This window comes from Carlito syrichta, unplaced genomic scaffold (assembly GCF_000164805.1).
Source record: "Carlito syrichta isolate Samal-C Ts95f unplaced genomic scaffold, Tarsius_syrichta-2.0.1 Scaffold314865, whole genome shotgun sequence".
NCBI classification, from domain to species: domain Eukaryota; kingdom Metazoa; phylum Chordata; class Mammalia; order Primates; family Tarsiidae; genus Carlito; species Carlito syrichta.
In genome coordinates this window covers 671,500-697,058 of record NW_007258961.1, presented here as the reverse complement: position 1 = coordinate 697,058, position 25,559 = coordinate 671,500, and positions in this window count along the sequence as shown.

Genomic DNA, 25,559 nt, shown 5'->3' with positions numbered 1-25,559 from the left:
TAAAAGATTCCTGGAAACAAATGAAAATGAAGAACCATCTAACCAAAATACCTGGGATGCTACGAAAGCAGAACTACGAGGGGAACTCATATCTCTACAAATGGTATGAAGAAAATGTAAAGATCACAAGTTAACAGCCTAACAAATCACCTACAGTAGCTAGACAGACCACCAAAACCCTAACTTCAGCAGAAGAATCCAGATCACCAAAGTAAAAGCCCGAATATGGAACATGGAAGACAAAAATATAATAGGAAATATCAACAAAACTAAAAGCTGGTTCTTTGAAAGGATAAGAAAGAATGATGGACCCCTAGCCAGATTGATCAAGAAAAGAGAGAGAGAGAGAGAGAGAAAAATCAGAAATGCAAAAGATCAAGTCACAACAGATCCCAAAGAAATATAAAAGATTATCAGAGATTACTATGTACCCCTGTATGGAAACAAACTAGAAAATCTAAATGAAATGGAGGACTTTCTTAACACAACCTCTCAAGATTGAAACAAGAAGACATTGAGACACTAAATAAACCAATAACAACCCAGGAAATTAACTCCATCATAAGAAAACTACATACGAAAGAAAGCCTGGACCAGAGAGCTTTTCCGCAGAATTCTCCAAAATATACAAGGAGAAGCTGATACCAATCCTATTGAAAGTATTCCAGGCAATCGAGAAAGACAAAATTTTCCCCAAATCATTTTATGAAGCTAACATCACACTGATACCCAAACCAGGTAAAGATTCAACAAAAAAAGAGAACTACAGGCCAATATTCCTAGTGAACATAGTTGCAAAAATTATCAACAAGATTCTTGTAAACTGGCTTCAAAAAAATATCTCAAAAATCGTTCACATGACCAAGGAGGCTTCATCCCCAGGATGCAGGGCTGGTTCAACATCAGCAAGATCATAAATGTAATTAAAAAAAATCAACAGATCTAAAAACAAGCACCACATGATTATATCACTAGATGTGGAGAAAACCTTTGATGAAATCCGGCGTCCCTTCTTGATAAAAACCCTTGAACACCTAGGCATAGGTGGAACATACTTCAAACTAGTAAGAGCTAGCTATGATAAACCCACAGCCAACATACTGCTAAACAGATAGAAATTGGAACCATTTCCCCTGAAAACCAGAACAAGACAAGGATGCCCACTCTCTCCTGTTCCACATAGTCTTGGAAGTCCCAGCTAGAGCAATCAGACAAGAGAAGAAAACCAGAGGTATCCAAGTAGGAAAAAGAGGAAGTTAAGTTATCCCTCTTTGCAGATGACATGATCCTATACCTTGAAAACCCAAGTGAATCTGTCAGAAAACTCCTTGCTCTGATAAAGGACTTTGGCAAAACTTCAGGGTATAAAATAAACATGCAAAAGACAGTTGCATTCCTATACACCAACAATAAACAAGCAGAAACCCAAATAAAAAGCACAATCCCATTCACAATAGCCACAAAAAAGTGAAATACCTCAGCATCTTCCTAACTAGAGAAGTGAAAGCCCTTTACAATGAAAACTACAAAACACTGCTCAAAGAAATCAAAGAAGACACAAACAAGTGGAAAGATATTCCATGCTCATGGATTGGCAGAATCAATAATTGTCAAGATGTTTATCCTACCCAAGGCAATCTACAGATTTAATGCAATACTCATTAAATTATCAGCATCATTCTTCTCAGACCTGGAAACGATAATACAGAAATTCATATGGAAACATAAACAACCATGAATAGCCAAAACAATCCTCAGCAAAAGAAACAAAGTGGGAGGTATCAGACTTTAAATTTTATTATAAGGCTACAATAATAAAAACAACCTAGTATTAGTACAAAAATAAGCATATAGACCAATGGAACAGGATAGAGATTCCGGAAGCAAAACCTTAATTTCCCAACCAACTCATCTTTGACAAAGCCCCCATTAACAACCACTGGAGAGAGGTGAACTTATACAGTAAATGGTGCTGGGAAATCTGACTGACCACATGCAGAAGAGGAAAACAAGACCCCCTACTTATCACCATACACAAAAATCAACTCTAAATGGATCAAAGACTCAAACATAAAACTTTGAACTGTAAGAACCTTAGAAAATGCAGGAGACATTCTTACGGACCTTGAAACTGGCAATCAATTTCTGATCAAAACCCCAAATGTCCGTGCCATAAGAGAAAAGTGATAGACAAGTGGGGCCTCTTCAAACTGAAAAGCTGCTGCAAAGCCAAGGGAACCATCAAGAGTGGGAAGATAGTCCACAGAATGGGGAAAAAATATTTGCCAACTGTATAGCTGACAAAGACCTAACATCCAGGATCTACAAGGAACTCAAACGGGCCAAATAGAAAAAAAAATGCCCTATTGCAAAGTGGGCAAAATATGTTAATAGACTTCTCAAAAGAAGACATTTGAGCAGCCAACAGACACATGAAAATATACTCAGTGTCACTAACCATCAAAGAAATGCAAATTAAACCCCATTGAGATACCACCTAATTTCAGTCAGGATGGCCATCATCATCAACTCAAAAAACAACAGATGCTGGAGAGGATGCAGGGGAAAGGGAACACTTCTACACTGTTGGTGGGAGTGTAAAATACTCTGTGGAAAACAGTTTGGTAATTCCTAAAAGATATAAAAATCGACCTTCCATATGACCCTACAACCCCCCTTTTGGTAATATACCCTGAGGAACTCAAATCACTCTATGAAAAAGATACCTGCATTTGCATATTTATTGCAGCACTATCCACAATAGCAAAAACATGGAACCAACTGTGCTACCCATCAAAAGAGGACTGGATAAAAAAAAATGTGGTATATATACATGATGGAATATTACACAGCCATAAAGAAGCACAAAATTATGCAACAACTTGGATGGACTTAGACTCTATAATTCTGAGTGATCTATCACTATCACAGAAACAAAGAACTATGTACCACATATTCTCACTCATAGGTGGGCCCTGGACAATTACCATAATACTATAAAGGATTTGCAGTAGTGGGAAACCGCCAGGGAATGGAGGAGGGAATATACCTCCTCAATAAGGTTACCTGTTCTCAAACCAGGTGAAGTGGGGACCAAAGTGAGACCCAAACTTGACCTACACAATGACCATTTTTATACTTAACCCTGAATTGTACCCCGCATCTTTAAAATAAAAAAATAGAAAAAAAAAACTTAATAAATAAATAAATATTCACTGGGCATAGACTGTGTGGAAGTCACTGAACTGGAAATTGGTGATATGATGGTAAACTTTTCCCTGGCCCATGCTGAATATGAGGGAAATTAAGGACATCAGGTACTACTGTCATATGAGGGGAAAAGAACTTTTTTTTTTTTTTGAGTTGGAGTCTCACTCCGTCTCCCAGGCTGGAGTACAGTGGCATGCTCACAGCTACTTGCTGGGCTCCAGCAATCCTTCTGCCTCAGCATTCCAAGTGACCAGAGTTACAGGTGTGCTACCACACCCAGTTAATTTTTTGATTTTATTGTAGAGGTGAGGTCTTGCCAAGTTGTGTGGGCTGTTCTTGGACCTGTGGGATCCGAAGTATCCTCACTTTGACCTCCCATAGTGCTGGGATTATAGGCTTGAGACACCGTGGCCCACCAACATTTGTGTTTTAAAGATAGACAGAATAATATGGGCTATTTGGGGAGAATAAATGACATGTTATCCAATTCTACAAATTATTCCCCCCAAAAGAAGGCATTCATTGTGTGACATATACTATGCTATATAGTGAGTACAGAGCAGCTGCTTCAGGCTTTATTTCTGTTCAACAGTTCATTATCCCCTCCCCAGCAGAAAAGGCAGAGTAAATTCCTCCCAACGACTGATTTGGGGCTTGTTCTTGTGATTATTTTGACTAAAGGAATATATGAAGAAGGGACAGTGTAGTCATCCTTAAATGTAGCTCAAAAGCATCAAGACTTTCTGTTTCTTCTTGCATTATTGCCATTTGTCATAAACCCTTTTCTTATGAAGTCACTGTTTCTTCAGTTCTAGTTCGAGAATAAGAACTATGTGGAGAAGATCTGAGCCCACCAGCAGTTTGGAGCCATACTTAGCCAAGTCAGCTGAATGTTGGGGAAAGCCTCAGTTGACATAATACCTTGAATAGGAATCAGATTTGTTACTGTAAGACCCAAGGAAGTTTGGTTGTTTTTTACTGTAGCCAAAACAGAATCATACAATAGTAAATGAAATATTATATCTAGTGGAGAAGAAAGCCACTATTAAATATCAATGTTCTGTGTGTTTTTGTAGGAGGTGGAGCATTTCCAGAAAGTGGACTTTCATTATACTGAGCGAAGAGGAGATCTTTCTGGGGTGGCTACGACTTAGATTAAATTAATTTGTCTTCTAGTCATTACTTAGTATATTCCACACCAACTTCCATTAGGGAACAGATCCAGCTTTGGGAAACTACATTCCAGGAAAATAAGATGCTATATTCAAAGCCAAAAGCAATTTCTGTTTTTATTTTATGTATTTGTTCTAAGCAGTTATACATTATTTTAATGAAGGACTGAACGGACCCAGTTCTGTCTTTTTATTTAATGCCAATATTCATATAACTTCTGTATAACAGGTAACCTCTGCAGGTATAGTCTTACTCTGTAGTAATTGAAAGTATTTCTCTCAATTGACAGAATCAGAGACTATTTAGGTTGGTGTAGACCTCAAAGTGACTTGGCCCAACACCTTTATTTTGCAAGCAAAGCAACTGAGGCAAAGTTACTTTCCCATGTCCCCTGTTACTATTAGAGTATGGAGGCGTTTGGGGATGGAGCTTAGGTGTGCTGATTTCTAGATCATAATGCCTGTAACATTGAAAAAATGTTTTCTCCAAATGACTGTCTTTGAATAAATCTTAAAGACAGAGTTGATTATAAATATTGTAAGTTCATATGGTGATTTAAACTAGAGGCAAGATGTAAATTTTGAAGACAGAAAATTTTTATTAACTGTGGTGCAAAAAGATCATTATGCTATCTACCAATGTTTTCTACATTTCTCTAACATCCCTGACCATGTTTCTTTTATTTATGGGTTTTTCATAGGTTATAATTATACGATAATTTGTGTAGATACCCAATTAACCTCCATTTTTCCTTCTAGGCTCCAATAAGGCAGATATAATGTTTTCCCAGTAACAAGTACAGTACTTGACACATGGTAGATTTTTGTAGAGTTAATAAAAAGATCTTTTAGTCCTCCCAGACAAGAAGATTTATTATGCTTCACCATATGGTATGAAGAATTTTCCATGCTAACTGACCTGTTGTTGGCAAATTGTCAACAAAACATATCAGTCATATCATGGAATCTGAAGGAAATAAATGAATGACTTACCTTCAGCATATTTTTATGAACAGATCACATAATGAATATAATATTTAATTATAGCATTAGTGATAACAATAAAATATAAGTTGACACAAAATCATTGCACTAAAATTATTTTATTTTTTAAAAAAGAGATGGGTTCACAGTGATTCATGAAATGAAGATCTATTCGAGTAGAATGAATAGAATTACTAATAAAAGACTTCAAAAGTGTTTGAATGACTAATGCTTAAGTTACAGTGAACTGGGAATTTAACAATCCCTTTAATTTACTATCTTGATGTTAAAAAGAAATATCTGTTAGATTAGGATGGCCTAATTGCCTAAAACTTTTAATGTTGCATCACTGAGACATGTGAAAAATAATGTTTTGAGAAGAATAACAAAGGCCTCAAATACTTATTTTGCTCACTTGTTTTTGGCACTCCAGGGCTAAAATGATAAGAGGAAAGGAACTCCTACATGTAGTTCAATAACTGCTTTCATAGTCCTGATATATGAAAGTTACTAAGAGCCCCTAAAGATCTTCATTCTGCTTTCTTTGATGTTTGACCTGCTGGATTTAAAGAGATTACCACAGACTGTTTAAGAGTGGTATGAGGCCCTTTGTGCTCCAGAATTAGAGGCAACAGATAACAAAACTTGAAACAACAAGAATGCGTTATTATTAAGCAACAATTATCCACATATACCTGTGTTGTAAAAGAACCTTAAATTGATAGGATTTCTGAGGAGGCCAGCAACAAATGTCATCCTTCTTTCTCAAATTATTGTTAAATGATTTGAGAAATAAAACAAGAGTAAATATGTGAGCCAAAATATCACCTTTCTCACAGACTGTGTGGCTTTGGACACGTTTGCCAAATGCGTTTGCTACCTGAATCCCAGAATTAGAAGGACTTTGTCCATTTATGGAAAACACTGGATTTGAGACAGGTCTCCCCTCATCATACTCACCAGGGTTATCTACGCCACAATTTCCAGCATGAAAGGGCAAAGGAGGACTAAAAGTCTCCTCAGGAGGTTGGCATCAAGAGAAAACAGGAGGGTGGCTGATGTTTCGTTGTTCTTCCTACATTTCCAATCAAAAAAGTCACTCCATCTTCTCAGGAAGGATGTGAGGGGGGAAAAAAATGCCAGAAGTGCACCAACTGAACTCTGTAAACACCAGAGTAGAGAGAAGTTCCCCCAACCTGACAAGAATATGTTTGTGACAAATTACAAAAGTTTTGTCCTCCCAAAAGCAGGAACAAAATTGGGACTCTTATTATCTCCTTTCAAAAAATAGAAAGCTCTCAGTTGAAAGTAAAAGACAAAAACAATTCCTGGCAAGATATTTATCTTTATATGGACAGTAAGACTCTGTATAAAAGAACATTAAATGATTGAAAATCAATTGAAGGTCATGTAAAAGGCAACTTAATGTACTATTTAAAAGGAGGTGTATATTTATAATATGTACATCTAAATTTTTAGAGTTGCTACTCTATCATAAAAGAAATATGTTTATTGTAAAAAAATTAGAAAGTAGAAAACAAATGACAGAAACGTATCTTAGTCCTCTTTCTCAGAAGCAATTTATCTTCACATGTTCATGGTTTCTCTACAAGTGTTTCTACATTTTCACATTGGATCAAGCCCACTGTACTGTTTTAAAACTTAAGAAATTCACATGCATCTCAGTCTGGATATAGGATTCACTAAGAAAGTTTAAATGAAGGGTTTAAATGGAAGTATGGTTAGTCTTCAGGAACAAACAAGGAGGTCAGGGCATCAGACGTTAGCAACCACAGGAGGCTACAGGGCCCAGAGGGTGAAAGAAGGATATCATGTTTTCCTGGAACTCAGTGGGAACTGGTAGGGAAAAGAAAGGGCAGTTTTGTGATAACTGTTTTTAAGGGACACAGCTTCTGCTGGAGACGCTGTTCAAAAGCAGAGATATCAAGAAAGAGATACCCAGATATCTCTCTTCCTGCCCTTTGATCTCCCGATGATGTTGATCCTCAAGGGCTAAAGCCCACTAAAAGGTCAGAGGGCTGAGAATCTGTCTGATGCAGCCTGAGATAGACTCCCAGAGGACCTTTCAGGAAAGGAACTAGAAGAACATGAATCTGGCAGGGTGGGGAGCAAAGGGAGAACAGTCACACACCGATTCTCAAAAATTAATCATCTGTAGATTTGTTAAATGACTACATAATTTTCCTATGTAATTAGATCATAATTACAACCACTGCCTTTTGACCAATTGTTTAGATTGTGTTCTACGTTCTTGCTGTTTTAAATAACTTCGAGAAGCATATCTTTCTTCATTTCTACAATTTTCTTACATAAATTTTGGAAATTGAATGCTTACATTAAAAATGTACAAATGTTAGGCCTCTTAAAAGTTTCTTACAGTGTTTTGTTTTTTTTTTGAGTTTTACTTGGTCGCCCAGACTGGAGTGCAGTGGCTGCTCCTGGCCACCGCAGCCTCGACCTGCTGGGCTCCGGTGATCCTTCCGCCTCAGCCTTCCAAGTAGCCGGAATTACAGGCAGGTGCTACCACGCCCGGCTGATTTTTTGATTTATTGTAGAGATGAGGTCTCGCCGCCCAGGCGGGTCTCGAACCCGCGGGCTCAGGCAATCCACTCACCTCAGCCTCCCAAAGGTGCGGGATTACAGGCTGAGCCACCGAGCCCGGCTTTTACAGTGTTTTAAAACTACACATCTCATTCTTCCACCAGAGGTACAGGATTGGGCTTTTTTTTTTAACTGAACATTTTTAAGCATTGCATATTCTCATAAAATATTTCATTTTGATAAGACTGTATCCATAAAAAACTACATATTTTAAAAAATAAATCCTTAAAAGTGCCTCTCTCTGCTTTTGTTCAAATGCATTCCCTTGTGCTTTTCTAACTTCTTAAATTTCTTCTGCTTTGTGAGGTAGCAGTAAGTTGCCACTATTGCCGCTGCTGTGCCTGCATTATTGATTTAATAACCCTGTCTCTCCAAATGCTAATTTGAGCTGCTTCCTTCATCATTTGACACATTACTGCATACAACGATGTATGTTTTCTGAGCTATTAGATCTATTCCATATTTCAGTCAATTTTGTGCAACGTGGCAGAAACAGCAGCTCTGTAGTGCTAAGCCATGCTGTGAAAGAGTTTGATAATGGAAAGCAACAAAAGATAGGCTCCATGTCCCTCACACGTATTAGGAGGATCACCACCTCCTTCTTTTGCGTTCATTAATTACTGATCAACTTCAATGATAACAACGGTAACACACAGAAACAACAGCACCCTTTAATCCCATGCACCAGGCATTTTGAAGGAACCCTCTACTTCAACCTCATACTACAGCCAAGAGGCCTCTTATCCAAGTACAGAATGAATTCTGGGGGAGGCTTAAGTTTTTTCTTTCACCAAATTTTGTTGATTCTACTTTAAAAATACTTAAATTTCTCTGTTTCTTTCTACCCTTGCTGCCACTGCCCATATTCGAGCAGTCATCCCTTTTGCTAGATTTATACAGAATATTTTCAGTTTTCATCTGGGTTTATCTCTTGGTAGGCTGCTGTTTAAATTATCTAGTGAAATGAAAAAAAAAAAAATTCAATGACTATTTTCATTTCCAGAATCTCCATTTGGTTCTTTTTCAAATACGTGAGTTTTTTTTTTTTCCTCTCTCATAAAATCCTTATTCTTGATGGATTCTCTTGCTTCCTTGATCTTCCTGAATACTTTAAACTTACTTACTTTAAAACCTCTTTTGAACCTCTTTCATCTTGATTTCCTTAGTATGAATTATCTCATTACGGCCTTTGCTGTGCTTTTCCCTAGTGGTTTTTTTTTTTTTTTCCTTACAAAAAAGATCTGAACATTCTTTGGATTTTGCATCTCTGTATTGCAGTTTCAATGTTACCAGGACCCTATTGGGTCACCAGTTTGAGATTATGTTTAATACTAGCTTCTTGTTCATGATTTCTGAACTTTATGTATTTTGTGAAATTGGGTATAACCGGCATGCAGGATAAAAGCTTGGATTCTGTTTTGTTGAGGATGATCCATTCTACCCATTACCCAGGCAGTGTGCCTGACTCCATAGAAAAGGTTGGAGTTTTTGCAGTGACTGTGTAGATATTGTTTTCAAATCATTTGGCTAAGTACCCTAGGAGAGCAATTGCTGGATTGTGTGATAAGACTGTTCACCTTTGAGAGAAACTGCCAAACTGTCTTCCAAAGTGGCTACCATCGTTCATTCCCACCAGAAAAAAATGAGAGTTTCTGATACTCTACATCCTTGCCAGTAATTGATATATATATATATTTATTTCCAAGCATCCTAAAAGTTTGTAGTAACATCTGACTTTTGTTTTAATTTGCATTTCCTTAATGACATATGAGGTTGAGAATATTTTCACATGCTTATTTTTCTATTTTTTAAATTTAACTTAATGTTAAAGATGTGGGGTACAATTCAGGATTAGGTATACAACTGGTCATCATACAGGTAGTTTGGGCCTCCCTTTGGTCCCCACTTTGCCTGGTTTGAGAACAGGTATCCTTATTAATGTCATGTACCCCTCCCCAACTCCAGCAGTATCCCACTACTGCCAATCCCTTTCTTATAGTATTATGGTAAACGTTCAGACTACTACTTATGAGTGAGCACATGTGATACTTTTTTCATTGTTTCTGTGATAGATCACTGAGTATGATAGGCCCAAAATCCATCCAAATTGCTGCATAGTCCATATGTTTGTCCTTCTTTATGGGTGTGTAATATTCCATCATGTATATGTACCACATTTTCAAAATCCAGTCCAGTTTCGATGGGGAGCACAGTTGGCTCCATGTTTTTGCTATTGTGAATAGTGCTGCAATAATGTGCAGGTATCTTTTTTGTAGAATGATTTGAGTTCCTCCAAGTATATTCCAAGAAGGGGGTACTGGAGTCATATGGAGGGTCAATGTCTAGTTCTTTTGGAAATTGCCACACTTTTCTGTCGAAGATGAGTTGGTTGAGAAATTGAGGTTTTGCCTCCAGAATCTTTATCGTGTTTCATTCGTCCATATGCCTACTCTTGTAACAAGACCAGGCTGTTTTGATTATGGTAGCCTTACAGTAAAGATTAAAGTCTGGAAGTGTGATACCTCCCACTTTGTTTCTTTTGCTGAGTATTGTTTTGGCAATTCGTGGTCATTTATTTTTCCATATGAATTTCTGATTGTCATTTCCAGGTCAGAGAAGAATGATTTTGGTAATTTAATGAGTATTGTGTTGAATCTACAGATTGCCTTGGGTAGGATGGACAGCTTGACAATGTTGATTTTTCTTGTCCATGAGCATGAAATATATTTCCATTTGTTTGTGTCTTCTTGGATTTCTTGAGCAGTGTTTTGTAGTTTTCATTGTAAAGGTCTTTCACTTCTCTTGTTAGGAAGATGCTGAATATTTCATTTTTTGTGTGTGTGGCTATTGTGAATGGGATTGTGCTTTTTATTTGGTTCTTTGTCTGCTTATTGTTGGTGTTTAACAATGCAACTGACTTTTGATATATTTATTTTATACCCCGAGACTTTGCTAAACTCCTTTATCAGTACAAGCATGTTTTTGACAGATTCTCTTCAGTTTTCAAGTTATAGGATCATACTGGGTCAGCAAAGAGGGATAAATTCACTTTCTCTTTTCCTGCTTGGATACTCCTGATTTCCTTCTCTTGTCTAATGCTCGAGCTAGGATTTCCAACACAATGTTGAACAGGAGAGGTGAGAGTGGGCAGCCTTTTCTTGTTCTGGTTTTCAGGGGAAATGTTTCCAGTTTCTGTCTATTTAGCAATGTGCTGGCTGTGGGTTTATCATAGACAGTACTTACTATCTTGAGGTATGTTCTATGCCTAGGTATTTGAGAGTTTTTTTCAAGAAGGGATGCTGGATTTTATCAAAAGTTTTTCTGCATCTAATAATATAATCTTGTTTTTGCATCTGTTTTTGTATTTATTTACATTTATGGTCTTGCGGATGTTGAACCAACCCTGCATCCCAAACATGAAGCCTACTTGATCATGGTGGATGATTTTTGAGATGTGTTATTGAATCTGATTTGCTAGAATCTTGTTGAGAATTTTTGCATCTATGTTCATTAGGGATATTGACCTGTAGTTCTCTTTTTTTTGTTGGATTTTTACCCAGTTTGGGTATCAGTGTGATGCTAGTTTCATACAATGATTTGGGGGAGAATTCTGTCTTTCTCCATTGCCTGGAGGTAATTTCAATATAGGTAAGTATTGAAAGTATAGCTCCTCATATATTTTGTAGAATTCTGCTCGAAAGCCATCTGGTCCAGGCTTTTTATTTGCAGGCAGTTTTCTTATGATGCAATCAATTTCCTGGGTTGTTATTGGTCTATTTAGTGTCTCAATGTCTTATTTCAACATTTGGAGGTTGTGTGATGTCAGAAAGACCTCCATTTCATTTAGATTATCAAGTTTGTTTACATATGGGTGTGCATAGTAATCTCTGATAATCTTTTGTATTTTTGGGGGGTCAGTTGTGATTTAATTTTTGAATTTCTGCATTTATTTGGGCTTCTTCTCTCTTTTTCTTGGTGATTCCGGCTAGGGGCCCATCAATCTTGTTTATTTTTTCAAAGAACCAGTGCTTTGTTTTATTGATTTTTTTCTATGATATTTTTGTCTTCTATGTCCCATATTTGAACTTTTATTTTGGTCATCTCAATTCTCCTAAAGCTAGGGTTCTGGCTGTCTTGTCTTTCCAGCTCCCTTAGGTGATTTGTTAGGCTCTTAACTTGTGATCGTTCCGTTTTCTTCATGTGTGTTCATAGAGATATAATTCCCCTCTTAGAACTGTTTTCATGGCACCCAGAGCTTTTGGTAGGATGTTTCTTCATTTTCTTTTGTTTCCAGGAATCTTTTAATTTCTGTTTTCATTTCTGTGTTGACTCAGTAGTTGTTCAGCATCATGCTGTTTAGTGTCCATGTGTTTGTGGGTTGTAGGGAAATCTTGTTGGTGTTATATACGTTTTTATTCCACTGTGGTCTGAGATGGTGCATGGCAGTATTCAAAGCTTATGAAATTTGTTTATGCTTGATTTATGGCCAATGATGTGATTGATCTTGGAGTTTGGTCCATGTGGTGATGAGTAAAATGTATATTGTAGTTGTTTGGTGGAGTATTCTGTAGGTTATCTATTAAGTCCATTTGTTCAAGCATCAAGTTCAGATTCTGGATCTCTTAATTTTTTTGCCTCAATGATCGATCTAGGGTTGTTAGTGGGGTATTTAAGTCTCTAGCTATAATAGTGTTAGAGTCAATATTCTTTTTTAGTTTACTTAGTAGTTGCTTTATAAATGCTGGTGCTCCTGTGTTGAGTGCATATATGTTTAGGATGGATATTTCTCATTGACAGATTGAAACTTTTATCATTATGTAGTGTCCTTTTGTATATTTTTACATTTTTGATAGCTTAAAGGTTGTTTTGTCTGATATTAAGATGTGACTCCTGCCTTCTTTAGTGATCCATTCACCTGGAAACTCTGACTTTGAGTCTGTGTGCATCCTTTGTGGTGAGATGAGTTTTGTGAATGTAGCAAATTATTGGGTCATTTTAAAAATCCAGTTTGCCATTCTGTCTTTTCAATGGTGCATTTAGTCCATTCACATTCAGACTGATTATTGAAATATGATTGTTTATCCCCATCATGAGGTTCTTATAAAGTTTTTTCTTTGTTTATTTTCTTTTAGCTTTTGGGTTGATGTACATGCGTGTTTTCAAGTTTGCAGTCATGATGTATTCTCTGTTGATTCTGTGTTCTGCTCTTGGAAAGTATATGGTCATTCTTTTTTTTCTTTCTTCTGTGCCTAATACCTTTTGAAGTCTCTTGTAGAGCTGGTCTGGAAGCTGCATAATCTCTTAGGGATTGGATGTCTGGGAAGGATTTTAATTTCCATCACTGATGAAGCTGAGCTTGGCTGGGTAGGAAATTCTTGGTTGAAATTGTTTATCTTTGAGGACTTTGGATATTGGATCCTAGTCCCTTCTAGCTTGTAGTGTTTCTGCCAATAGTTCTGCTGCTATTCTGATTGTTTTTCCCCAATAGGTAGTCTGACCTTTCTCTCTTGTTGCCTTTAGGCTTTTTTCTTTTGTACCTACTTTATGTAGGCAAATACTATGTGTCTAGGGGCTGGTCTTCTCATCTAACGTCATGTAGGGATTCTCTGGATCTTTTGTGTTAAGATGGTCACACCTCTGGTGTGACAGGGAAAATTTTCTTGGATAACCTCCTAGAATACTTGCTCCATGGTGTTCTCCCTTTCCCTTTCTTCTTCTGGGATACCAATCAGGTGTAGGTTTGGCCTCTTGATATAATTGCACATCTCTTGGAGGCTTTGTTCTTTCCTTCTGCATTTTCTTTCTGTTTTTCAGTGATTGGGTTAATATCACGTTTTGGTCTTCAAATTCGGAGATTCTTTCTTCTGCTTGATTAATTCTGATTTCCATGCTTGTCATCTTGTTATTTACTTCTTGGATGAAATTTTTTATTGCCGAAGTTTCTGTTACAAGTTCTTTCAGTGTTTCATCTTGTCTTTCTTGCATCTTATTCACTCTTTATATCTATTCCCTAATCCCTATTGTTTTCTGGGGCAGTTGTTGGTGATTTCCTTTGTTTGGGCTCTGAGGTCTACATTTCAGGCATTTTCTCTTTTTAACAGTGGGAATTAATTGCATTCTTCCATTGATTTTTTTCCTCATTTGTGACAGATTACTTTATGTTCTCTTTAGTTCTGTTATCAGTGGCATGGGAGAGGTGTTCACTTCTGATATTTACTCGGGCCTGTATTCTTCCCTGATCAGGGCTCTGAATTTGTTCTCTTTTGAAACAGGGCTGTGGGTGGGAAGCTGTGCTGTCTCTTGTAGTTTTGAGAGTTGAATAAGGTGGAGGATGGGGAGCTAGGATTCAGAAACTACTTGCAAATCACAATGGTCACTAATTGTGGTATGGTACCCTGAGACCCAGTTCTCACAACCATTCTATATGATGATGCAATAGGTATGTTTGTGTACTCCCACTGATCTCTTTGGTAGTCTTTCTTGTCCTTTTCTGGCCACAACCTTTGTCCCACAGCTGAATCAGAGTAGGAGAGGGAGTGCCTGAGACCTAGCACTTGTCCTGTCCCTCTGGAGTCTGTGCTTTCAGGATATTTCCCTCTGGGTCACAATCAAGCCCTGAGTAGTTAAATTGCTGGTCACTGAGAATGGGTTGGGTCTATCACTCTGTGATGAGAAAGCCAGAACACGTTCCTGCCCAGTTTTTGAGATGGTGACAGGGTGTCTCTTTCATCTTCTCCAGTGGGGCTCTGCCTCTGGGATCCCTCACTGTGCTGCCTCCGCAGCCCTTGCTGCCAGTGTTTGGTCAGGTGCTGTGGTGGTGAGGCAGAGCCTGGAGCCAGCAGTCTCTCTTAGCAGCTTCTTCCCAAGAAGAGCTTTGTTGATTTAAAAAAAAGCCCTGCTTATTTTTCATCCATATAGCTTCTTCAGTGAAGTGTGCTTCATATCTTTTGCCTTTTTAACAATTGGGTAACTTGTTTTCTTATTGTTGAATTTTAAAAGTCCTTTGTATATTTTGAATATAAATTCTTTACCAGACATATGTTTTGCAAATACTTTCTTGTAATTTGTGATTTGCTTTTTCATGCAACAGTGTCTTTCACAGAACAGTTTTTTAAAAATTATTTTTAATTGTGGCAAAGTATACATAACAAAATATTTACCATCTTAATCATTTCAAAATGTACACTTCAGTGTCATTGAATTCATTCACACTGTTGAACAACTGTCACCCATTCATCTTCAGAATTCTCTTCTTCTTGCAAAACTGAAACTAATTAGACAATAACTCCCTATTCTCCCTTTCCTCCATCCTGGCAACCAACATTCTTCTTTCTTTCACTATGATTTGTGCTGCTCTAGGCACCTCATACAAGTGGAATCACACAATATTTGTCCTTTATGCATGGCTTATTTCTCTTAACATAATGTCTTCAAGGGTCATTCATGTATTCAGGTCATTCATATATCAGAATTTCCTTCGTTTTCAAGGCTGAATAACATTCATTGTTGTAAACACATTTTGTTTATTCATCAGTCAATGGACTTTTGGGCTACTACTATCCTTTGGCTATTGTGAATAATAATGCTGTGAATATGAGTACACAAATACCTCTTTGAGTTTCTATTTAAAATTATTTTGGGTAAAGATCCAGAAGTGGCATTGTTGGATAATATGGTAATGATATCTTTAAATTTTGAAGGCACTTTCATACTGTTTCTCATAGTCCCTGCATCATTTTGCATTTCTACTAACTGCACATAAAGGTTCCGATTTCTTCACATCCTCACCAACATTTGCTATCTTCTGTTGTTTGTTTTGAAATAACAGCCATCCCAATGGATGTGAGTTGATATCTTAGTGTGATTTTAATTTGCATTTCCCTAATGATTATTGATGTTGGATATCTTTTCATGTACTTATTGGTAAATTGGTAAATATGTATATCTTCTTTGGAGAAATGTCTGCTCAAGTCCTTTGCCCATTTTAAAGTATGGTTTGCTTTTATTGTTGCTGAGCTGTAGAAATTCTTTATGTATTCTGGATTTATGTATTTGGATTGTCTTTTTCTATATTTTGAATGTTTGTGTTCCTCTCTTCCCCAAAGTTTATATATTTAGATCCAAACCCCCAAGGTGATAGTATTAAAAGGCAAGGTCTTTGGGAGGAAGTGATTAGATCTTAAAGGCCCTCATAAAGGAGATTTGTGCCTTTATATAAGAGACCACAAAGAGCTAGCTGGCTTTTTCTACCAGATGATGACACAGTGACAAGGTACCATTTGAGGAAGAGGGTGTTCAACAGACCTAAACATGCTGACACTTTCCTCTTGGACTTCCCAGCCTTCAGGACTATACGAAATGAGTTTTTGTTGTTTATAAACAACGTGGTTTATAGTATTTTGTTATAGCAGCCTAAATGAACTAAGATACCTTTTCACTCTTATGTCTTTTGATGTACAAAGTTTTTAATTTTTATAAAGTTCAATTTATCAATTTCTATTCTTTCATGGGGCATGCTTTTAATATTCTATCTAAAACCCACCCTGAGACTCAAGGTCATAATAGATTTTTTCCTGTTTTCTTTAGGAAGCATTACAATTTTGCATTTTACATTTAGATCTTTGTTCTGCTTTGAGTTAATTTTTGCAAAAATTGTGTAAGTTCTATGTCTAGCTTCACTGTTTTGAATATGGATATCTAAATGCTCTAACCACTTGTTGAAAAAAGGCTATCCTTTCTCCATTAAGTTGCTTTTTCACCTTTGCCAAAAATTAATTTACTATATTGGTATGTGGCTATTTCTGGACTCTATTCGTCCCATTGATGTGTGTGTCCATTCTTTAGCTATTACCACATCTTGATTACTAGAGTTTTATAGTAAATCCTGAAATGGGGAAGTGTGAGCTCTATAACATTTTTGTGCTTCTTTAGTATTCTATTAGATATTTTAGGTCTTTTGCCTTTCTATACGAATCTTTGAACTAATCTGTTACTACCTATAAAAGAACTTGTTGAATTTTTAGTGAGATTGCATTTAATCTATATATTAAGTTGAGAATGATTGATATCTTAATGATATTGAGTTTTCCAGTTTGTGAACACATACTATCTTTTTGTTTGGTCCTGATGCAAAGGTGGAAGGATACTTGTCTAGCTGTAAGGTTTTTTTAAATTTTGTTTGTTTGTTTTTAGAAAGCTCAGCTCCAGTTCTCTTAGTAGGCCCAAGCTTATAGCCTAAAGTTGAATCCAATGCTGCACTGAAATCCATGTCTCTAAAGTGTGTATCGTGTCCTGCCAACTTCCTAAACCACAGCTTCCTTAAGCAGACTAGATTTATTTTATGTGATTTAAAGTTCTTTATAGACTTTCCCTGTGGGCTGTTAAAATGCTGATTCTTCTCCCTGGGATCTCTGCTCTCTCCTAGATACTTATCTTTAAATCAGAGTTTAGATACCATAATCTCAGTGAAGCTTCATCTAACTCCCTGACTAGGTTGAAGTTCTCCAGTTTAGCACTCCCTGGTACTTTGTATATTCTAGTGTTTATAAACTAGGCAGTAGAACCAGGAGTAATTTCAAATAAATACTAAACTTTTGCTTCATTTACTAAACAGCTGGAAAGCCACACAAAGTCACCAATATTCCTTCTTAATTTTTTTTTTACTCCTCTGCCATCCTCTGCCAACACAAATCCCAACTTTTTTATAGCTTATTTTCATGAAACCACGAAAAAAAAAACCTTTGGGTCCCAGGAACTATTAGTCCTATAACCAATATTTTCCACTCCTAATTCTTCAATATGTAATGAATTTACTTATCATTCCTTAATTCTTCCTCATTTCTTCCTCTGCCAATTTTCTGAATTCCCATGGAAGAGCTGAAAAAAGAAAAAAAAAAGACTGAGAAGACTCAGCATCCTTGAAGGGTTGGGGAGGACAGTACCTGCATGGATGTACCCACACTGCTTTTTCAAGTCATGGCTTTGTCTACTTTTTCATTGTCTATTTCTAGTGCCCCCAAAAATTATCTGCAACAAAGCAAGCACTCAATATTTGTTCAATAAATGAATAAATGACTATGTCTTTTTTTATATATAACATATAACTGCTGACATTTTCTAAAATATGTGTTTCTTGGTTAAGGCTTTTTTCTGGGCATTTTAGTTTCTTATGTATTTAAACACGCATATATTTTCTATTAAAAATTAATAAAATTTAGTTCATGATGTTTTGTAAGCTTTTTTCCCCCTCTGTCTTTATCATATCTTGAACATCTTGCTGTGTCAATGAAAATAAATCTACACAATTATTTTAATGACTACATATATAACAATTTTCTATTCCACTTAACCAGTTCCTTACTTTTTTTGAAAGGTAGGTTATTTGTAATGTTTCACCATTATAAGCCATGCTATTTTAAATAGCATTTTGTGTGTGTCTTTGTCCTTGTTTCAGGATTTCCTGAAGATAAATTTTTAGAAATTAAAATGCTGTGCTAAAGAGTATATGCAACTTAAATGATAAAGCATTTTCCATACTTTCCTCTAGAAAATGTAGCACTTTTGCTCTCTCACTGACAGCAATCTAAACTTCCTTTCTCTTGACAACTGGAATTTTCCTCCAAATTTTCATTGTTGCCAATCTGCTGGGTGAAAAAAAGTTACTTTATCTTTCATTTTGCTTGCATTTCTTTATGTGTTTGGGAAATTATAAATTTTTCATGCACTTATTAAGTATTTGTAATTTTTATTTTCTTAATTAACTTTGATTTCTATTGTTTTTATCACTTTTTCTTACTAGTTTTTACGAATTTTAAAAAATGATGAATATTAACTTTTTCTCAGTTTTTCATTTTGCTTTAAACCTTTTTTCCATTAGTATAGTAAGTTAGAAAACTCAAGCAGACACATGGAGAGGCCACGTGTAGGTACTGTGACTGGCAGACACAGAGAAGGACCCAGCCCATAGCCTACATCAGTCACAAGTCATAAGAGTAACTAGCATTCACACAATTCCAGCCCCCAGCCATTGAATCATCCTCAGCCACTGTGTCTTTCCTGCTGAGACTTCAGAAATAATGTAATAGACGGAAGTTGTTACTACAGAACCCTATCTGAATTCCTGAAACTCAGAAGTTGTGAAGACAAAAAGTGGCTGTTATTTTACATTACTAAGCTTGGGGTGGCTTGTCGCACAGCAATAGTGGATGTCACAGCAATCCCTCATATTTTCATTCATGCCCCAATTTTGAATTTTATCATCTGCCACTATCCCATATCTAAGGAGTATATCAATCCCAAACCATTTCATTTTCTTTCTTTATTTTTTATTTTTGTATTTTAAGGATGTGGGGCACAGTTCAGGATAAGGCATACAAATGTTGATTATGCAGGTACCCTTGTTGATGAGGTGTGCCCCTCCCTCCCCTAGCAGTTTTCCTCAACTGCCAATCTCACATCCCTCCCCTGGCATTTTCCACTACTCTCTATCCCTTTCTTACCAGTATTATGATAATTGTTCAAGGTCCGTTTATGGGTAAGAACATATGGTATGCTGTTCTTTGTTTTTGTGATAGATCACTGAGTAGGATCGACTCTAAATCCACTCGAATTGCTGCGAAGTCCATATATTTGTTCTTCTATATGACTGCATAATATTCCGTCGTACATATGTACCACATTTTTTTTTATCCACTCCAGCGTCGATGGGCAGCATGGCTGCTTCCATGTTTTTGCTATTGTGAATAGAGCTGCAACGAACATACATGTGTAGGTATCTTTTTTGTAGAATGATTTGAGTTCCTCCGGGTATATTCCCAATAGGAGAATTGCTGGGTCATATGGAAGTTCAATTTCTAGTTCTTTCAGAAATCACCACACTGACTTCCAAAGAGGTTGAGCTAGTTTGCATTCCCACCAGCAGTGTAGAAGTGTTCCTTTTTCTCCACATCCTTGCCAACATCTGTCATTGTTTGTTTTATTGTTGATGGCCATTCTCACTGGGATTAAGTAGTATCTCAATGTGGTTTTGATTAGTATTTCTCTGATGATGAGTGAGGCTGAGCACTTTTTCATGTGTCTTTTGGCTGCCTGTATATCTTCTTTGAGAAGTGTCTATTCATGTCTTTTGCCCACTTTTTAATGGGACTGTTTGGGTTTTTTTTGGCACATTTGAGTTGCTTGTAGATCCTAGATGTTAGGTCTTTATCAGATACACAGATATACAGTTAACAAATATTTTTTCCCATTCTGTGGGCTGACTCCCTGATCTCTTGATGGTTTCTTTTGCTTTGCAGAAGCTCGTCAGTTTGATGAGGTACCAATTGTCTACCTTATTTTTTATGATATGGGCACTTAGAGTTCTGATCAGGAATTGGTTGCCAGTTCCAATTTCCATAAGGGTGTCTCCTGCGTTTTCTAAGATTCTTATAGTTTGAGGCTTTAAGTTTAGGTCTTTTAAAAAAATTTTTTTTAAATTTATTATAAAGATGTGGGGTACAATTCAAGGTTAGGTATACAAACATTGATCATGCAGGTAGCCTTGTTGATAAGGTGTGCCCCTCCCTCCCCTAGCAGTTTCCCTCAACTGCCAGTCCCACCCCCCCTTCACCTGGCAGTTTTCCACTACCGCCAATCACTTTCTTATAGCATTATAATTGTTCAAGGTCACCTTATGAGTGAGAACATATGGAACTCAGTTCTTTGTTTCTGTGATAAATCACTGAGTATGATCGACTCCTAATCCATCCTATTTGCTGCCAAGTTCATCTATTTGTCCTTCTTTATGGCTGCATAATATTCCATTGTGTATATGAACCACATTTTTTTAATCCAGTTCAGCTTCGATGGGCAACACGGGTGGCTCCATGCTTTTGCTATTGTGAATAGAGCTGCAACAAACATACGTGTGCAGGTATCTTTCCATTTAGAGTTAATTTTTGTGTATGGTGATAGGTAGGGGTCCTGTTTCAATCTTCTGCATGTGATCAGCCAGTTTTCCCAGCACCATTTACTGAATAGGTTCTCTCCCCAGTAGTTGTTTTTTAGAGGCTTTGTCAAAGATGAGTTGGTTGAGAAATTGAGGCTTTGCTTCTGGAATCTCTATCCAGTTCCATTGGTCTATATGCCTGTTTTTATACCAATACCACGTTGTTTTGATTACTATAGCCTTATAGTAAAGTTTGAAGTCTGGAAGTGTGATACCTCCTGCTTTGTTTCTTTTGCTAAGGATTGTTTTGTCTATTCGTGGTTGTTTATGTCTCCAATTGAATTTCTGTATTGTCATTTCCAGGTCTGAAAAGAATGATGTTGGTAACTTAATGGGTATTGAGTTGAATCTGTAGATTGCCTTTGGCAGGATGGACATCTTAACAATGTTGATTCTTCCTATCCATGAGCATGGAATATTTTTTCATTTGTTTGTGTCTTCTTGGATTTCTTTGAGCAATGTTTTGTTGTTTTCATTGTAAAGGTCTTTCACTTCTCTGGTTAGGAAGATGCCGAGGTATTTCATTTTTTGTGTGGCTATTGTGAATGGGATTGAGCTTTTTATTTGGATTTCTGCCTGCTTGTTGTTGATGTATAGGAATGCAACTGTCTTTTGCGTGTTTATTTTGTACCCTGAGACCTTCCCAAAGTCCTTTATCAGTGCAAGGAGGTTTTTGACAGATTCTCTTGGATTTTCAAGGAATAGAATCATATCATTAACAAAGAGGGATAACTTGACTTCCTCTTTTCCTATTTGGATACCCCTGATTTCCTTCTCTTGTCTAATTGCCCTAGCTAAGACTTCCAGCACAATGTTGAACAAGAGGGGTGAGAGTGCGCAGCCTTGTGTTGTTCCAGTTTTCAGGGGAAATATTTTCAGTCTCTGTCTATTTAGCAATATGTTAGCTGTGGGTTTATCATAGATGGCACTTACTATTTTGAGGTATGTTCCTTCTATACCTAGGTGTTTGGGGATTTTTATCAGGAAAGGATCTTGGATTTTATCAAAAGATTTTTCTGCATCTAATGATATAATGTGGTTCTTATTTTTATATCTGCTGAAGTATTTAATTACATTTATGGTCTTGTGAATGTTGAACCAGCCCTGCATCCTGGGGATGAAGCCTACTTGGCCACGGTGGATGAATTTTGAGATGTGCTTTTGGATCTGACTTGCTAGAATCTTGTTAAGGATTTTTGCATCTATGTTCATAAGGGATATTGGGCTGTAGTTCTCTTTTGTCGTTGGCTCTTTATCTGGTTTGGGTATCAGTGTGATGTTAGCTTTGTAAAATGATTTGGGGAGAATTCCATCTTTCTCAATTGCCTGAAATACTTTCAATAAGATTGGTATCTGCTCCTCCTTGAATGTTTTGCAGAATTCTGCTGTAAAGTCATCCAATCCAGGACTTTTTTTGTAGTAATTTTCATATGACAAAGTGAATTTCCTGGGTTGTTATTGGTCTTTTAGTGTCTCAGTGTCTTCTTGTTCAATCTGGGGAGGTTTAGTGTTGTCAGAAAGTCCTCCATTTCATTTAGATTATCAAGGTTGTTTCCAAATAGGTGTACATAGTAATCTCTGATAATCTTTTGTATTTCTTCAGAGTCAGTTGTGGTTTGATCTTTTGTATTTCGGATTGTGTTTACTTCAGCCTTTTCTCTCTTTTTCTTAGTCATTCTGGTTAAGGTCCATCAATCTTGTTAATTCTTTCAAAGAACCTGTTTTTTGTTTTATTGATTTTCTCTATGATATTTTTATCTCCTATAAACTAGTCTTACCCAACTACTCTTCAAAGAACATTACAATGCACTGTGTTTGGACCTTGAACCACTGAAAAAATTAAGGAGAAATTAAGAAAAGAGTCAATTCTTTAAAACTGAGTGAATTAGATTATTTACCTGGGATTTTGGGATGGGGTTAATGAAAGCCTGAATTAATTGGTGGTAGAATAGAAAAGAAAAAAATATATGAAAGAATAATTAACTTATGAATAATGAAAGTCTTGTAACTTCTCTAGTTGCTATTTTTTTGTGTGTGTTCTAGATGTTTGAATTTCCTTTAATTCAAAAGCATATGTATAATTAAAGTACTTATAGTCAGTTGCTCTAGTTTAGGGAGCTCTCATTTTCTTGCTACAAATCACCTTTGACTTTACTCAGAAGGTGAACTTCAGTTGTTCAGAACTGATTTTATTCATTCTTGTTCTCCTTTGGAATGCCAGTTCCAATGCTCAAATTTCAGCTTCTTTTAAAAATATGTATGAATTTTTAAAGTGAAGTATATGATTTTATCTCTAATTATTTCATTGCACTCCACTCCTGTCTTTAAAACCAACTCTGGATTTTAATTATTTGTGTACATGTTTGTCCCCCACCGGGCTGCACAAAAACAGAATAAGCAGGATTCCTTATCACATTCGGTGGATAGTATGAGAAATGTATCCTTGTCATATGACCTATTAAGTGGCATATGATTTGTCTAATTCTACCAAAAATGATTAGTCCTAGGAGACAGAGTGAGTGCATTTTGTTCTCAACTCAGATTTGATGGGAAACTAACTTTTATCATGTTCTATCATGTTCCAGATACTCTCAAAACTGCCTCTGACCTGAAACAGGGCTGACTGAAACATTAGCCTATTTGAAGATCCCTGCCACTCAGAAACAACAACAAAGTCCAAATGGTCAGATACTCATGAATGCTTCATGGCTGGGCAATGCTATAACTAGATTGACTGCTCCAAGGAAGGAGAATAACTTACTTTCCATTTCCAGGTATAATTGGTTATCATTCCAGTTTTTAAATATTTGCAAAATATACATCACCATTTAATTTTATAATAACTACCATATCAAATGGATAATTTTTAAAGCACTGAGATTTAGAAAATGAAAGATTCTATAGTAAAACTGGTAATTATTAAGTATCTTCTGGAGAAAAAAATGGGCAAAACACCAATTTCTAAAATTTGCTGATGACAACAACTACCATCTATCCTTCAAAGGAATGAGAGGGGGAAAAATGAGTTCTATACAAATAAATTATCATAGTTTATAAAATGAGTAAAATGAAATGAAATGCCTTTAAAAATAGGAAGCTAAATACTTGGGAGGAGACAAGAATGTGCTAGCATTAAATGACAAGGAAAATCACATTTGAGGGAAATAAAAATAAGCAAGGTGCATAGCAAAGGAGAAAATTAGGGGAAAGTGCCTAATGTGAAATAACAACCGAAAGAAAAATATAAGTTGGATTAAGTCTTCTGAAGTAGCAAACTATGAAGTTGTTGAGTGACAATTCTTTTCTATTTTGCAGTGAAAATGACACAGCAGGAGGTATGACTTTTCAGTTTTCTTAGAAGTTTTGTCACTTAAAAAATGGAATGTGTGAGAGAATTTATTCTATTTAAGACAAGAATGGAATTTTAAATGTGATATCATGAAGCCAGATTTGAAATATTAATAATCTGATTTACATTCTACTGCTCTGGAAAAATATGAGCAGCAGAATTTCCATGTTGCTATAGGAGTTTGAAATGAACTTAAAAAGTTACCAAGGCATGGCATATTACTACACAATATTTGAAGACTGTAAGCATCAAGTTGGGAAGGAGAATGCTGTCTGATCTAAAAGGGAATAATGAGAAGAAACAGGAGGAAATTGAGCCAGGGTAACTTTATCCTTCTATACAAAAAAATTGCTCAATGGTGGCAGGGGAATAGAACCCCAAGGAAGTGCTAAAAGCTTGATGACATGAGTAATTTTAATCAGTCTGCATCTTACTGAATAAGTTCTTCAAAAATCATGCAAACCGGGTGCAGTGGCTCACCCCTATAATCCCAGCACTTTGGGAGGCTGAGGTGAAAGGATTGCCCGAGCCTAGATGTTTGTGACCAGCCTGGGCAACATAGCAAAACCTCAACTCTGTAATAAAACCTCCTCTCTACAATACATCAAAAAATTAGCCGGGTGTGGTAGTGGGTGCCTGTGGTTCCAGCCACTTGGAAGGTTGAGGTGGAAGGATTGCCTGAGTCCATCAGGTTGAGGCTGTGGTAGCCGTGATCATGTCACTGCACTCCAGCCTGGATGACAGAATGAGATTCCGACCACCACGCCGCCCCACATTGACAAAAAAAAAAAAAAAATACTGCCTAGGCTTGGTGGGGGCAGGAACTGTGTAGCAAGCATTATTTTTGTTTTCTCATTTGTAGCATTCATAGCAGATCAGGTTCACGTATATTGTGCACTTACCATTGTGTCTGAAAAATATAAATATACGTAGAACGTGAGAAAAAGCAGAGGAGAATCAATTACTTAAACTGTGTAGAGCTGGGAGAATCTAAAGAGACAATGTGAGCTAACTTTATTTTTATTATTATTGTTTTTATTTAAGTTGAAGTCTCACTCGGTCACCCAAGCTGGAGTATAGTGGCATGAACATGGCTCACCACAGCCTCAAACTCTTGGGCTCAAATGGTCCTCCCAGGACTATAGCTGCACATCACCACACTTGGCTAATATTTTCATTTCTTTTGTAGAGACAAATTCTTGCTAGGTTGCCTAGGCTGGTCTTGAACTCCCAGGCT